Source organism: Maniola jurtina, chromosome 13 (assembly GCF_905333055.1).
Source record: "Maniola jurtina chromosome 13, ilManJurt1.1, whole genome shotgun sequence".
NCBI lineage: Eukaryota > Metazoa > Arthropoda > Insecta > Lepidoptera > Nymphalidae > Maniola > Maniola jurtina.
Window position 1 is genome coordinate 12,857,674 of NC_060041.1, and position 17,487 is coordinate 12,875,160.

At 37.7% G+C, this 17,487-nt stretch overlaps 1 long non-coding RNA gene across 1 annotated transcript; it reads right to left on the reverse strand.

The window, feature by feature from the left end:
- Positions 1 to 5,059: 5,059 nt before the first annotated feature.
- On the reverse strand, positions 5,060 to 10,865 carry LOC123870707. Its single transcript, XR_006797128.1, has 3 exons — positions 10,777 to 10,865; positions 9,180 to 9,181; positions 5,060 to 5,071 (listed from the first exon to the last, which is right to left on the reverse strand). It is a non-coding gene; the product is annotated as an uncharacterized LOC123870707 (long non-coding RNA).
- Positions 10,866 to 17,487: the final 6,622 nt, after the last annotated feature.

Consider the following 17,487-nt stretch of genomic DNA (forward strand, 5'->3'; position numbering starts at 1 on the left):
TGCACAGGTCCCTCAACTCACAAAACCCATAGTTCCACGGAACTCTCAAATCTTCCATGTGAACCACGCGTCTGGCCATCAATTTTATTTGAATGCATGTTGGTAGGTACTTCCCATACGACTCTTCAGCAACAGAGTAACAAAGAGCTATTCGATGTCCCTGTCTAACAATGCGCATTAGCAAGCAGATTGTGTGCTTAAAATGATTTATGACCATTAAAATACTTTCAACTGACTTCCAAACACTAAGGAGGTTTTGATTTTTAGTCGTCAACTGTTTATTGTAACCCGAGACCAGAGTGAACTTTGATCCTGAATCGACGATAATTATGTGAAATATTAGGTTATGGGCGACGTGAATCCAAGAAAAATAGGCTACCTAGCGTCAAATGTAAGAACATTTGATGTCTGACAGTGACGTCGACTATCGCTATGCCAAAAATCAAGAAGATTGGTTGCTTAGTTGTGAGGGAAGGACGAACAAACAAACACACTTACGCATTTATAATATTAGTATAGATCATATAAGTTTGGTTTTTACGGATTCGGATTGGATGCAGTGCGTAACCGTTCTTAGAGTAGTAAATTGTTATTCATTGTAATATCAAAATTCAAATCCTTTGGTTGTAAATGTGCGATCAAGTTTAGAATTCGCATATTTTTTTTCAGCCATTTTGCGTGAGGCAACTTAACTGGCCTTGCCTCCATAGTTAGTCATATTATTTCCGTAACTTTCTCCGTAACGTCTCTCTGATCATCTTCCGAGAAGATGGCCGTAAATCTAAATAACTGGGAGGCGGTGACACTTCAAAGACCGACGAGCAATAAACAAAATGGGTCGTTCTCAAGAAAATATTATATATGATGACTATAGAACTTTCTTATTGCAAGTAGCGGATATGCATAATATACTACACACGCGCCTCTAACTTTTATTTATTTATTTATTATTAGCAGATGCCCGCGACATCGCCCGCGTGGATTTAGGTTTTTCGAAATCCCGTGGGAACTCTTCGATTTTCCGGGATAAAAAGTAGCCTATGTGCTAATCCAGGATATTATCTATCTCCATTCCAAATTTCAGCTAAATCCGTCGAGTAGCGTGAAGGAGTAACAAACATACACACACACACAAACTTTCGCCTTTATAATATTAGTGTGAAGTGTGATTTATCATACACTTTATTGGTTCCACCACAAAAATAATTTCCGTATCAGAACAAAAAAAAAACACAGACAGGAAGGAGGAGGACACAAAAGGCGGCCTAATCGTTAATTATATTAGCGATCTCTAACACTTTCAGGTACTTACTCGTTCTCTCCTTTTAGAGTTTCTCTACTTTCCAGAGTTTTAGCGTTTTAAACTATGAGATATGAATAGTTAACTGATTTAGCGTCGAAGGAAAACATCGTGAGAGAGTTGTCCACAATGTTCTCAAAAGGTGAGTCTAAAGCCAAACCCTTCTCATTGCAAAAGTTAGAAGTATTATAGAATGCAAGGGTTGCGCTTGACAACAATCATGTTTTAAAGAAAGCAATGATGAGGTCTATGTTGGAGCTCGCTTCGAAGATTGCTATTCACTCTTGCCTATCTACTATCTATACTAATAAATAAAATTGAAGTGTCGTGTCTGTTTGAACGGGCTATCTTCGGAATGGCTAAACCTATTTTGACGGGACTTTCACAGACAAGTAGAGGATTAACCAAGGAGTAACATAGGCTACTTTTTAACCGACTTTAAAAAATGGAGGAGTTGTGTTTTTCTACCTATGCGCTGATGTCTCCGAGATACCGATCCGATTTGCGTTTGATCTGAATCGATTTGCGTATTTTTTTTTAAATCGGTAGAGGAACTTTGGGACATTGTTCCATAAAAAAATTAGATTCCAACTCCTCAATCCTGATGCTGCAGGGGATTTGACCAGTCCACGCAGGCGAAGCTGCGGGCATCGTCTAGTTTATTTATATATATGTATATTGAAGGACAGGGCAGTCAATTATCAATATTACCTAACTTATTAAACACTCAACTAAATTGACAATAAATGATTGATGACGTAGGATTAATCAGCTAAAAAGCATCCCCGGTGGACCCCAAATCGTTTTTTAATTCATCCCCTATCACTTACATCGTATGTCAATATCAATTGACACAAATACGGGACATAGGTAGGTGCATTGTAGCAGTGACTATAAATTTTATTAGACCTGATTAGAGCACAATACCTTGTTTAGGAGATGCGAGGTCGGTGACGGAATGAACGTTGTCCATGATACATTATGAAACAAATTATAGATTTATGAAATGAAACACAGAAATATAAAAAGCTGGTTCGGTCACTCATAATATTATTGTGAGTGACCACCGAGACAGCTTTTATTCTCAGCTATTTTTAACTAGACAATGGCCACGACTTCGTCCGCGTGGATTTAGGTTTTTTGAAAAATCCCGTGGGAACTCTTTGATTTTCCGAGATAAAAGGTAGTCTATGTGTTAATCGATGGTATAGTCTGCCTCTACTCTAAATTTCAGCCAAATCCGTTCAGTAGTTTTTACGTGAAAGAGTAATAAACATTCATACAAACTTTCGCCTTTATAATATTAGTGTGACTAGCTTATGCCCGTGACTTCGTCCGCGTGGCCTACACAGATTTCAAACCTCTATTTTGCCTCCTTAGTGGTTGAACTTTAAAATTCCTTTCTTAGCGGATGCCTGCGTCATAATAGCTATCTGCATGCTAAATTTCAGCCCGATCCGTCTAGTAGTTTAACCTGTGCGTTGATAGATCAGTCAGTCAGTCACCACCTTTACCTTTTATGAATTCATAGTAACTCAATGTGACTAATTTCGTTGTCTCTCTACTCTTATCTAGTATCTCTTATTTAAATAAACAGAAATGATCAGCCTAAAAATATTTATCGCTATCCCTTTCACTATGCTCCATGCGGAAAAGGATAGCATTGGATATTTGGACCTGTCAGTTTAGTTTAGTGTACAGATGTACTACAGAATTAGTCACAATGTACCGCCGCCTGCCAACCGAGTACCGACAAATACAACTGTTTAGGTATTTCACAAAGACCCAATAATAGAAAGACATTAATTAAGAGGATCATTGTCAACGATCCCCCGTCGATTTCCTACGTATGATATTATTGTTCTCATCTCTATCTGCCCTGGTTCGTGCATTCTCGGTTCCTAGATCGGTGCATTTGTGATAACCAATTCTAATTGCTGTGATTGGCTGAATTTACCATGTTCTTGCTGCGACAGTGAGTTTGAGCCACTAGCGGAACAATGTTAGCCGGTCCGAAATGATTGCAATTAGTCAACCTGTATGACGTCCGTGTTCTGTTTTTGATTACAAAAAAGAAAAAATTGTTGTTGCAATCATCAATTTTAGCAAATAGTGAAAGAGAGTCGGCCAATCAGAGGTCACAACTACCGTCACACTTTCTGTCAAACTATGGCAGTAGGCATACCGAGTAATGAAAACAATTTTTCATTCTGTAATGTCATGTGGCAAGTAGGGTTGCCACCTGCCTCTTTTTGATTTACAGGCTACCACCATCAAAAATACGGGGTTTAGATTTGAAGAAATTTAAAAATTTGAAGTATTTGAAGAAATAGACGGTGGTTCTCTCTGAAATGCATGGAAAGCCTATTTAGATATTTCAGTTTATTTGTAAGTTTTGTATTTTTTCTCTGTATGTTGCCGTGTCTTGATTGGTGAACTGTGTTTGCAATGTGATTTTAAATAAAAGATTTATTTATTTAAATAGCTTTTAAAAACTCTAGTTTTGTAAAGCAAAATGTTATACATTTCATGCATACAATCTTTGCATTTTAACTTAAATTTACATTTAACTTGTAATTCCACCTTCACAGTATCAATACTATGGCCGTAGCCAGGAATCGATTTCGGGAGAGGTTTTATCAGGGCCGGAACTGAATCCTGTCATGAGGAAAAAAACATTCGCTCAACTTTATGGGCTAATTACCTGGTTAGTGGAATTTCGCCTTTCAATTTGACAGTGAGATAAAATACAACAATAAAAAAGCGCGAGCGCAGTGAGCGTAAGTGTTTTTGGTTCAATACAGAAAGAATTAAAGTGAAAGGGAAACGAGTTTAGCCATAGCAAGATTTTATTTTTAAAGCTCCCTATCCATACTAATATTACAAATACGACAGTATATCTATTTGCCTATCTATTTGTTACCCTTTCACGGCCCATCTTCTTTACCAAAATTTTGGTACTTACTATTCAGAGGTAACTTGCATCCCAGACATAAACTTTTTAGCCCGGAAAATCCCCCACGGAATTTTTAAAACTCTAAATTCATGCAAACGAAATTGCGGGGCTTACACCAAGTAATACAAATTCAAAGCGCGAGTGAAGTGAGCGCGAAATGTTTGATATATTTCCAAAAAAAAATTGGTAAGCAAATGCAAGAAATAGTGTAAGTATTATTTTAGGCTTAGGTTTTTGACGGCTTCCCAGGCGCAGTCGCCATTTCGAAATTTCTGGTCTGGTGGGAGGCTTCGGTCATGGCTAGTTATATGGTTAGTATGGCCCTAACGGCCAAGAAATTAGACTGCATCATCACTTACCACTAGAAAAGATTAAAGTCACGGGCTAACTTGTATAAAAAAAGGCTAACATCCTCAAACCAAGTCCCGCCGCCTTGGCTACGACCATGATCAATATCGAGTGGGTTTCGGCTACGCATTGCCGCAAAAGGAAAATATTCTTTCTACTGGACATAACGTCAGTGTTCGGTTTCGCCAGCCAAGTGCGAGTCAGACTCACGCACCGAGGGTTCCGATTCGGGTATTTTTTCGACATTTTACACGAGAAATCAAAAACTGTTATGCATTAAAAAAATTATGCATAAAAATAAATAAAAATCTGTTTTAGAATGAACAGGTAAAGCCCTTTCATATGATAACCCACTTGATATATGTTATCTTACTTTGAAAATTGAAAATACTAATATTTGTTCATGAACACATGACAGACGGATAGAAGGACAGATGGACAGACGGACAGACGGAAAGACAGACAGACTGATAGACAACGAAGTGATCCTATAAGAGTTCTTTTTGCTTTTGAGTTACGGAACCCTAAAAATATTTAGTTTTATTTGCCCCGTATTTTATTTTCATAATTACCGGTTTCTCTATCCTGACATTCGGGGTAACCAGTAAAATACGGGGCCTCTGGCAACCCTATTCGGAAAACACTGTCACATTCAAGTTAATGTCAAATATTTTGTTTTCAATTACAGAAAGCTGCATCAATCATTATTACAATATTTTCTTTGTTGTGATTGGCTGATTTTTTGAGTTTCAGCCAATAAACAGACTGTTTGCCAATTAAACGTCATAACAATATAAATGCCAGAAAGTTTAACCAAATAAAACAAACTTAATGAGAACCTAGTGAGAATGCAAACGGCACACAATTTATAATACATATTATATTAGTCGTATATAATAGATATTATAGTAGTCATTCACTTTGGTAATAGTCAGATTGTCATCAGTAAAATTGATATTGGTTGATGTATCGTAAATTATTGTTTCGGTGACAAATATTTTTATTTTCTATTTATCTTTGAACAGAATGGAATAGAATGAAATGGAATGGAATACAATGATTAATTTTTATTCCTGTAAACTTTTAGGTAAACTTCAAAGTGTTTTTGAATGGTCAGAAAAATTTACCACTGGTTCGGAATGCCGTTCCTACGTTTTCTAGGATTTCGTACCTTAAAACGAAAAACTAAACTCTTATAGGATCACTTTGTTGTCTATCTGTCTGTCTGTCGTGTGTGTCAAGAAAACCTCTAGGGTACTTCCCGTTGACTCAAAACCATGAAATTTGGCAGGTAACCTAACTGCGTAATTTTGGGTAGTTTTTTGCGACATTGTTCAATAAAAAATTTTGGTTCCAACTCCTCAATCCTGATGTTGCAGGAGACCTGACTACTAAAGCTAATGTCGATTATTAATTGATATTGAAGGTATCTATACCAAGTAAATACTTTGTCGTTGACCTCAACCCTGATGCTGTAAGAAATTGCATTCCTAAATCCTGGTGATCCCTCGGGATTTGAAAAGGATCATTCGATTAAATGTTTTTACGTGGTACAGAAACAAGTTGCATTCCGGGGACGGGTTATTATGGAGAGGCAACTTTTGTTCTGGGAAATGAAAGGACCCCACAGGATTTTTAAAAACCTAAGTCCACGCGGGCGAAGCCGCGGGCATCAGCCAGTTGTAAATATATTTAGAAGCTACTATAAGAATAGGTACCTATTTCCTTATGTTTTCTTGTATGGCAGCGCGCGGTTTTAAATTATAAATTGCACGTCCTGTCCTTTTTTGCAATACAATTTTTTCTCAATATCTACCGCTTTATCTCATAGCAAGATTCCGTAAGACATAGTACAGTGAAAATAGGCAATATATACAATTTTTGCAGTTTCCACGTCAGTATCCGTCGAATAACAGCGTAAGCAGCAGAGCTGAGTTTACCATCCAGTGTTGATATATGGGTGTTCCATAGAAGCTTTGCATCTAACGTTATCCCGAAAAACACAGGGTTCTCCTTTATTTTCAACATATGATTATTTGAATGAATTTATGTCATTTAAGGTCCTGGTATTGGGCAGTGTGAACACACTTAGATTTCTTTGCATTTGGAAGTAAATTGTTAGCAATAAATCAGAGAGTGACCTGTGATATGGCATTATACTATACATTGTCAAAAATTATAATATTTAAGCTGTGCGTGTTGCGTGAGGAAGAGGTTGCAAGAGAGTTGCAGGGTTTGATGCATGCGCTATTGCCAGTGAACATGAGACATATTATTACCTACAGGCATACGTCTGAGTAGGTAACGTATACGTCTAACGCAAGTTGAAATGTACCAGTGTATTTAGGTCTAGATAGTAGACCTATCCACAAGTTTAGAGTCTGGTGCAGTTTCAATGTGGCCCGTGTGTTTAGACCAGTTTAGATTGTCAGTTTCCGCCCCCCGTCACCGTCGGGGGTTGGTCGTCCCCCGCACCTCACCACCCCGCTTGCACAAATCGAGACAGCACGAAATTTTCAAGATTTCTGGGTGTAATTTCTGGTTTTCGTAGTTCCCACATAATTATAACAATATAAAATATATAACGATAATTTTTTTACTACATAATATTCATTAAATTTTCTAGGTCTGTGGTTTTTCCAAATTTCATTAAATTGCTTCGTTGTCTAGAAAAACGAGCACAAAGTTGGGCCTTTTTTTAAAGAAAAATACAAATCTTTGAGCCCCTGTAATTTTAAAACTATATATTTTTAGAAAAATCTAAAACACCACAGACACAGATATTAGTTTCTAGACTATGTCTGCAAAATTTCACGGACTTTGGTTGCTTAATATTCAAATGAAATGGGAACTACGATTGTATGGAGTAAGTGACGGAGAGAGCTCTGTTAAGCAAGATACGCCACAGCCAATTGTAACTAAACAAAGGGAACACATAATTACTTGCTTAGACATAATTATCTATAAAATAATAGTGCTCATTTTATTCCAGTAACAATACAAGTCTAGGTTAAGGTGCGTACTGATCAGGAGCATTTACATGTAATGTAATTTAACCAAACCACCAAAATTTACCAACACCACCAACCACTAACTAAAAATTTTACTGTAGATACATGATTGTACTGACTTGGGCAACCACCTTTGCTTTATACAGGGTGTTTGGTAATTACTTAGTATATAAAGACGACACGTACCAATGCTACTTTGATCTGATAAATACAATGCTGAAGTAAAATGACGAAATAAAATTATAAAAAATTCCATACAAAACTAACTCACTGAGATCGTTGGCCTCGGCCTATCTAAAGATGGCCAACGATCTCATTGAGTTAGGGCACGTTAGGGACATGAAAACTTTGACATAATATTTTTTTTTTTAATTTTGTATTGAAATGCCGTGTCGTCATTATATACTTATTACTAAATATATGTATATTGGTGATCAAAGTTTAACTTTAACCGCAAGATAACGTAACGTTAATGTGCAGTGGGACTGGTCCACTCGACCCCAATGTAAGTGGTGACCCTACTTATGTCCAACGATACAAAAAAGCACCTAAACGGGGTAGTTATAAAAAAATGCAAATCCCGCGGACGTTTACCGAAAACCGTCGCGACCTCGTAACCTTATTCTTTTTTCAGCGAGACCAAGTCTGCCCTTAGTACGAGAACTTAGTGATGTGTAAAATTGTACAGCAATCGACATCGATAAAATTTATGATCATACTAAACTTATTTATTTACTTAATTTCAATTGATAACTATTTAACTAAGAAATTTAAAAACCCCCGACTCAAAAACCTATATAAGAAAACTAGAAAAGAGCTGATAACTTTCAAACGGCTGAATCGATTTTTTTCGATTATAGCTAAGAACACTCTTGATCAAGCCACCTTCCAAAAAAAAAATTAAATTAAAATCGGTTCATTCGTTTAGGAGCTACGATGCCATACACAGATACACTCGTCAAACTAATAACACCCATATTTTTGGGTCGGGTGTTAATAAAGGTATTTTTGTGGATATTTTATTTTATTTATCTATTTTTATTTTTTAAAAACAAATATACATTTAAAATAACAGTGATGAAATGACCATGTATCATAAACCTGGTCGGGTTTATCTCTGCACCTGCATTCCTTGTGTTCGCTCGTTAACGTTAACTTGCTCGTTCGTTTATTAATTGTATTGCACACTTTGCAATATCCAATAAATAAAATAATACAGTTTAGCGTTAGTAGAATCTTTTACCTTACATTACAATTAAGGTACTAGCTGATGCCCACAACGTCATCTGCTTGAATTTAGGTTTTTTAAACCCCATGGGAACTCTTTCATTTTCCGAGGTAACTAGTAGCCTATGTCCATCTCCGACAAACTATCACCAAATTTCATCCAACAACCAACATATTATGCTTTTATTGAGCGCCAAAATTTAACGGTAATCATAACGTAACTTGACCGTCTATCATGCACACTGACCTAAGTTAAACGAAAGTTTGTTAAACGATTTTCGTCTTAAAATCGAATCCAAAGACGTATCGATTGAACTTTATTGCGCTATTTTATTACAACTAAAATTATAATATTCAAAACGTGACCAATAAAACGACGGTTCACTTGTACGGCGCTAAATAATAGCCTTTGAGCAATTCAAATTATCTTAGCTGAGATTAAGTTGGTCTTCAAAGGATTATTGCTTGTAATTTGACACTGCATAAGTAATAATCTGTCTGCCAATACCTACTACGGACTATGGCTTAAACCCTTTTCATTCTGAGAGGAGACCTGCGCTCAGTAGTGAGCTGGCGAAGGGTTAGTGATCATGATGATGATGATAGTAATCTTATTGTAACTTGCGGGATAAAAGAGCGTTGTCTTTGTCGTTGAGACCGAATCTTACAAGTAAACTTAAATAAGTACCTAAATATTCACTTAAAATTATAGTCAGTGGCCTAAAGTGAATAAAAAAAACTTGGATAAAAAAACTAGTAATCTAAACTATCGACACAACCGGCCCACCCCTACCCCATTCACCTGTATAATTTCAAGGGTGCTTCAGACCACTCGCCGCCGCTACCCTGTCTTTCTTATAGCGAGCGCGTTCACAAAGAACCTTTGCCTTTAAACCTCGCGTCTACTAAACGCGTTACATTATCATGATACTATAGCCGATGTCCGTGACTTCGTCTGTGCTAAGGTTTTAACAAGTGTAAATTAAAAATTTATAACACCCCCGACAAGTGAAGGTTACATACAGTAACTAGAAAAGAGCTGATAACTTTCAAACGGCTGAACCGATTTTCTTGGATTATAGCTAAGAACACTCTCGATCAAGCCACCTTTCAAACAAAAAAAAACTAAATTAAAATCGGTTCATTAGTTTAGGAGCTACGATGTCACAGACAGATACACAGATACACACGTCAAACTTATAACACCCCTCTTTTTGAGTCGGGGGTTAAAAAAACCAGTGGGGGGCTCTTTTAAAATACACCGAGCGACAGGAAATCAATTTCGCAGTTCGCAGGTAGTAATCGAGTTTTAGTGCTGTTTAACTTTATTTATGAGAGAGAATGGGGAAAGAGGGGTATAGAAAGAGAGAGAGAGAGAGAGATCTACGTCGTAGAAAGAGGCGTTAATTGAATTTTAGGCCGCAGCGCTGTGCCAGCAGAATTGCATTTGATTGCGTGATGCGTCACTCTGTTTAAACGTCTTTGCGAAGTGATGCTGTACCTAGAAGAATCTATTAAGAAATATTCTGTGGCAGAGTCATTAAAAATGATAATAGAATCCCCCTACACCGTCTTTATGGCATGAAATAAGAAAGATATTTCTTTTCTCTCTCAAGCAGAAGGATGTAATGCATGCAAAAGAATTAACAAAAAGACTGTGTATGTAACGCTCAAGGGCCCTCGTGTGCTCTTGCCCGTTCCTTTCCTTTCCTTGCCGAGTTTAGTGCAAAAAGAACAAATAAAAGGACTTACGTATCTCGTGACAAAGAGCGTATGTACCGTGAGGAGGTAAACGTGAAACGTTGCATTTCCCTTCGTTTTTCTCTGCAAACTCTGAAGGAGTTGCAAGCTCAGGTTTAAGGACCTTTATCGCATAGTATGTAAATAAAAAGCGTAGCGTAAGCACGCGAAGCCTCGATATCTCAACGGTTAACGGAGCGGAATGAAATCCGAAAGTCACCGGTTCAAACACCACCCGTTGCACTATTATCGTACCCACTCCTAGCACAAGCTTTACGCTTAGTTGGAGAGGAAAAGGGCAATATTAGTCATCATCAATGACTTTCTAAGCAAGGACATCGCACTGGCGCGCATAACAAGGGACCAAGTAAGTGTGCTTATACTCGGTGTAAGCACACTTTCTTCATTAGTCGCATGTTGACTGCAAAGCTGTCAAGACGCCTAAATGCGCGATCAAAAAGTGCCGAAATAATACGTTAACAACGCAGAAAAGAGATGGTGTGACTTACCACCGGTAAGTTAATTTTATTTACGTAAGATAACATGCGAAAAAGTGTAAAATACTTAGTAAAACCATTGAAAACTGATGAAGTGTGAACGCATAGTACCTACTCTGTGACAATGTCATTGTATAAAATATGTTCTGTGGCAACTGTCATTCTCTCTCTTGTTGGCCGCGTCCGAATAAATTGCTGTCTGTCATAAGTGTTATTTTATTTAAATAATATAATATTTTGAATTTCGCCAAAATAGTTCCTTTAGGTTATGGGCCCCGGACGGCCACTGCGCGTAATAAATTAAAATCAAATAAATACAGTTTATTTTGGCGGATTAAGACAGATTTCGGACGAACGCGTAGGGCCTTTACTTTTCAGGACATCATGGCGTCAATCAATCCACTTGCCTTTATTGAGAAGCTCACTGGTCGAGACAACTACAATACATGGAAATTCGCCGTGAAATCATATCTCGAGCACGAGGATTTGTGGGAATGTATTGATCCGGGCGCTAAAGATGCTCAAAAAGATGTCAAGGCAAAGTCAAAAATCATATTGCTTATTGACCCGGTAAATTATATACACGTTCAAGAAGCACGGACAGCACGCGAGGTATGGCTAAACTTACAGCGCGCATTCGACGACTCCGGCCTGTCACGTAAGGTAGGACTTTTGAAAGATTTAATTACAACAAGCCTAGATAGTTGCTCAAATGTTGAGGAATACGTGAACAAGGTGATGTCCACTGCACACAAACTCAGAAATATAGGTTTTGCTGTAGATGATGAGTGGTTAGGCACTTTGCTTCTGGCAGGTTTGCCGGACACCTACAAACCTATGATCATGGCAATAGAGAGTTCGGGTGTGTCTATTAGTGCAGATTTTGTAAAAACTAAAATTTTACAAGATGTAAAGTCCTCTGACTCAGCTGCATTTTATACTAATTATAATAAAAGGAATGTACACAAGTTTAGCCGGAACAAGGGTCACGGAAAGGGACCCAGGTGCTACACCTGTAACGAATATGGTCACAAGAGCACAAATTGTACTTCTAGTAAGAAGAAAGAGAGTAAATCTAAAAGTAATAATAGCAATTCTGGATTTGTAGCTGCTTTTTCTGCTTTTTCAGTTAGCGTTGACAATTGCTGGGTCATCGACTCCGGTGCGAGTGTGCATATGACCAACCGAGAAGATTGGTTATATGATCGCAAGACAGCAACAGTAGCAACGATAAAAATGGCAGACAGTAAAAGCTTACAAGTGAAAGGATGTGGCAATTTAAATCTACAAATACCAGGATCCGGCAACAACACTCAAGTCATTCAGGTTAGAGATGTTTTATACGTGCCAGGACTAGCAACCAACTTGCTGTCAGTCAGTCAAATGACTCGGAATGGGTGTCAGTTAAAATTTACAGAAAATGAATGCAGCGTCTATCAAAATCAGAAATTAATTTTGACAGCTAAATGCATAAATAATATGTATGTGGTGAATGATGCAGCATATGCACTTTTTACTTCTACTTATTTATGGCATCAAAGATTAGGTCACCTAAACTTTACTGACCTTGCAAAAATTAAAGAATTTACTACTGGTACCGATTTACCACAGTCCATAAATACAAATAATGTACTTTGCACTACTTGTATTGAAGGAAAGCAGACGAGACAGTCGTTTAAGCATGAGGGCACGAGAGCTTCTGAAATCCTCGGTTTAGTTCACTCCGATATATGTGGACCCATGGAAAAGCTATCTCTGGGAGGTGCCAGATATTTTATTACATTTATTGATGACTGTTCTAGGAAAGTTTATGTTTATTTTTTAAAATCAAAGTCTGATTCCTTAGAAAAATTTAAAGAGTTCAAAAATCTTGTTGAAAATCAGTTAAATAGAAAGATTAAGATATTAAGAACAGATAATGGCAAAGAATATGTAAATAATGAGTTTGATAACTTCTTAAAAAAGTCAGGTATCCAACATCAAACAACCAATCCTTACACGCCTGAGCAAAATGGTTTAGCCGAGCGAATGAACCGAACTTTGGTCGAGAGAGCTAAATGTATGATTTTAAATTCCAGTTTATCTAAACAATTTTGGGCTGAGGCAGTGTCAACAGCAGCATATGTCATCAACAGAGCTCCTACGAAGTCGCTACAATACAAGACTCCTGAGGAAGTATGGAGTGGAAAGAAACCAGACATAAGTAATTTGAGAATATTTGGTTGTAAAGCTATGGTGCATATTCCCAAAGAGAAAAGACAAAAATGGGATAGTAAATCTCAAAAATTAATATTTGTTGGATATTGTAGTGACACAAAAGGATATAGGTTATATGATGAGTCAAAGAAACAAGTTTTAAGAAGTAGAAATGTCATATTTTTAGAAAATGATATTAAAAAGGATTATGCACTTATTCCATTGACTGAAAAGAATACTGACAGCTTACAAGAGACCTCAAAAGAGTCCTGCAGCACAACTGCTGATGCAGCAGATCTGAGTACAAGCTCTCTTATAGATAGCTCTGACACAACTAATGGTGCTGATGAGACCTATGTACCAGAGGAGCCAATAAAGGAAGTTACCCCAAGGCAGATATCTTTGAGACCTAGACAAAACATCAAGAAGACTTTTTTATGTCAGGCGGTAACCAGCTCTGTTACACCGATAGAAGAGGATCCTGAGACACCAGAGGCAGCTTTGTCAAGCGTTAACTGTCTTCAGTGGCAAAAAGCTATGGAATCTGAGTATAATTCACTAATAGAGAATAACACGTGGACACTCACCGATCTTCCATCAGGTCGTCGAGCCATACCTTGCAAATGGGTTTATAAAACGAAGCTGGATGCAGAAGGCAACATAAGCAAATATAAAGCAAGATTAGTTATCAAAGGCTATGCACAACGGCGAGGTATTGACTATGAAGAAGTGTACGCGCCTGTTGTCCGTCATACCTCAGTTAGATACTTGATCGGCTTGGCTGTTAAATACAAAATGAAAATAGAGCAGATGGATGCTGTGACTGCCTTCCTTCAAGGTGAAATTGACGTGGAATTGTACATGGAGCAGCCACCATTATATAAACAAAATGAACAAGTATGTAAACTCAATAAATCAATCTATGGCTTAAAACAAGCAAGCAGAAGATGGAATATGAAACTAAATGATGTCCTACAAAATATTGGTTTGAAAAGGTCAAAGGTCGAACCTTGTATCTATTACAATATTTCTAAGAAAAATATATTAATAATTGCAGTATATGTGGATGACTTACTTTTGTTTTACACTGATGAAAATGAAGCTAAAAATTTAAAACAACAATTAAAGGAAAATTTTAAAATGCAAGACATAGGAAGAGCTAATTACTGCATTGGGTTCAGAATTACATACCTAGAAGATGCTATATGCATTGATCAAACAAGATATATTGATCAGATCTTAGAACGTTTCCATATGGGTGAATGTAAGCCTGCGAGTACACCCATGGAACCAGGAATGATACTTACAAGCTCTGGTAAAGATATCTTGACAGAAGTACCCTATCAAGAAGCTATTGGATGTTTACTTTACTTATGCCAAGGAACTAGGCCCGACATAACCTATGCAGTTAACACTTTGAGTAAATTTAATAATAAACCTGAAATTAATCACTGGCAAGCAGTCAAGAGATTAATGCGTTACCTGAAGGGTACAAGAAATATGAAACTACTCGTAATGTACAAGCCAAATAACGAATCAATCATTGGATACTGTGATGCTGATTGGGCTTCAAACTCTGAAGATCGTCGTTCTTGTACTGGTTACATTTTTATGTTTCAGGGCTCTGCCATATCATGGAACTCAAGGAGGCAACCAACAGTAGCCTTATCCACCACTGAGGCAGAGTATATGTCTCTGTCTGCCGCAGTTCAAGAAGCCTTATGGTTAAGGCAGCTGCACACTGAACTTTGGCCGCAAGAAAAACTTTTTCCTCTGAAATTGTACTGTGATAACCAAAGTGCAATCAAGCTAACGTGTAATGAAAGTTTTCAGGCTCGCAGCAAACACATCGACGTGCGGCATCACTTTGTAAGAGACAAGGTAGCCAATGGAGAGATTTGTGTCGAGTACGTTGAAACCAGCTCGATGACTGCAGACTCGCTGACCAAAGCCCTGCCAAAGCCAAAGCATCAACACTTCCTTGGAGCTATGGGTTTGCGTTCAAGGGAGGATGATGAAGTGTGAACGCATAGTACCTACTCTGTGACAATGTCATTGTATAAAATATGTTCTGTGGCAACTGTCATTCTCTCTCTTGTTGGCCGCGTCCGAATAAATTGCTGTCTGTCATAAGTGTTATTTTATTTAAATAATATAATATTTTGAATTTCGCCAAAATAGTTCCTTTAAAAACACTAGAAATATCTAAAATTATTTACAATGTTCCCATTCCTTTCTCTCACGCACATCGGAAAGAGACAGATGGAAGGGCGCGTCACGAATGTCGGAAAAACAAAACTGTGGAGTAGCTTTTTTTTGTTCAATGTAAAATCTATTGGCCATTATTGTATCACATTTATTTTATTACTAGCTGTGCCCGCGACTTCGTTCGCGTGGAATAGCTCTCAGCGCGCTTTATATAGCCACGGACGCTCAGGCGCGAGGCGTGTATCTGTACGTTAAAAATGTTCGCCGTGATTCTTTAAATTGACATAACTTTTTTATTTATGAACCGATTGACATGAAATAAACACTAAATGTTAAGTGAAGCTTACTACAATATATTAGTGACGACCGTATCTAAATCGAATAAGCTGTTCCTGATATTAGCGTGCACAAACACACAGACAAAAAAAAAATTAATTACAATTTCGGGTTCGGCATCGATAAAAAAAAAGTTGTTAATAATAACAACCCCTGCTACTTTTTTTTATATATTTCCATTGTACAGACACCACTTTTCTAGAATTTTATTAGATGTATAGATAGATCTTTTGACGACCTCCGGTGCGCAGTGGTAGCGCGGTGGATTTTTATGACGAGGGTCCCGGGTTCGATTCCCGGCTGGGCCGATTGAGATTTTCTTAATTGGTTTAGGTCGGCTGGTGGGAGGCCTTTGGCCATCTTGATTCAAGGCCCATCTTGAATCCGCCATTTTGGTTTTATTTTTCAGCTCCCTGTCAATTGGATGAAGTTCTGAGTGACATTTGTTCGAGCACCCCCCACCTATCTTCAATACCCTGGCCGTGCTCCTCACCGAAATCCTCAATCGTCAGCTCTATCCATATTTTTCCTCCGAATCATTTTTTGTCCTCTATACGAAACCATCGGTAAAAAAAAACATACAAAATATTACAGAAGAGGTGATCAAATGAGTCAGTCAGTCAGTCAGTCAGTGAATCAGCACGAGCAGAATAGTATATAGTATAGATATAGTATAATAGTTTCATATTTACAAAAACGAAAAATCTCTCAAAGAAATAACAAAAATTAATAGTGCTACACTACTCCATTCCATTTTTTGTTCAAGTTTGCTTCTAAAATCACCTTATTCAGCTTCGAGTGCAATAATCGATTTACATTGCGGCTTAATCACTCAGGTTAGTTTACAGGACTTGAATGTTAGCGGGAATGTATAAATGGAGCAGTTGAAGCTAAATAGGGTGAATTTAGAAACGTGTGCCATGTTTGGGCTCTTGTGTTGAATGCCACGATGTGTCCATGCTTAGAAAGTCATTGGTCATCATGATAAACTTAGCTAATATTCTTTGAAAAAAAGGAGCGGGTTGAAATCCGAAAGGTTGCCGGTTCAAACACCACCCGTTGCATTGTCGTACCCACTCCTAGCACAAGCTTTGCGTTTAGTGGGAGGGGAAAAGGGGAATATTAGTCAACATGATAAACTTAGCTAATATTCTTTGAAAAAAAAAGGAGCGGGTTGAAATCAGAAAGGTTGCCGGTTCAAACACCACCCGTTGCACTGTCGTACCCACTTCTAGCACAAGCTTTGCGCTTAGTGGGAGGGGAAAAGGGGAATATTAGTCATCATGATAAACTTGGCTAATATTCTTTGAAAAAAAAAATACCGAGGAAATTTGCATGCCTGAAAATTCTCTATCACACTAATATTATAAAGGCGAAAGTTTGTATGTGTGTGTGTGTGTGTGTGTGTGTGTGTATGTTTGTTACTCCTTCACGCAAAAACTACTGAACGGATTTGGCTGAAATTTAGAATGGAGATAGATAATATCCTGGATTAGCACATAGGCTACTTTTTATCCTGGAAAATCAAAGAGTTCCCACGGGATTTCTAAAAACCTAAATCCACGCGGACGAAGTCGCGGGCGTCAGCTAGTAATATCTATTGTTCTTATAAGTAAGTCTACCAATCGACTGGACATTGGCGGCGGTTTTCATGCTCATGCTTCAGAG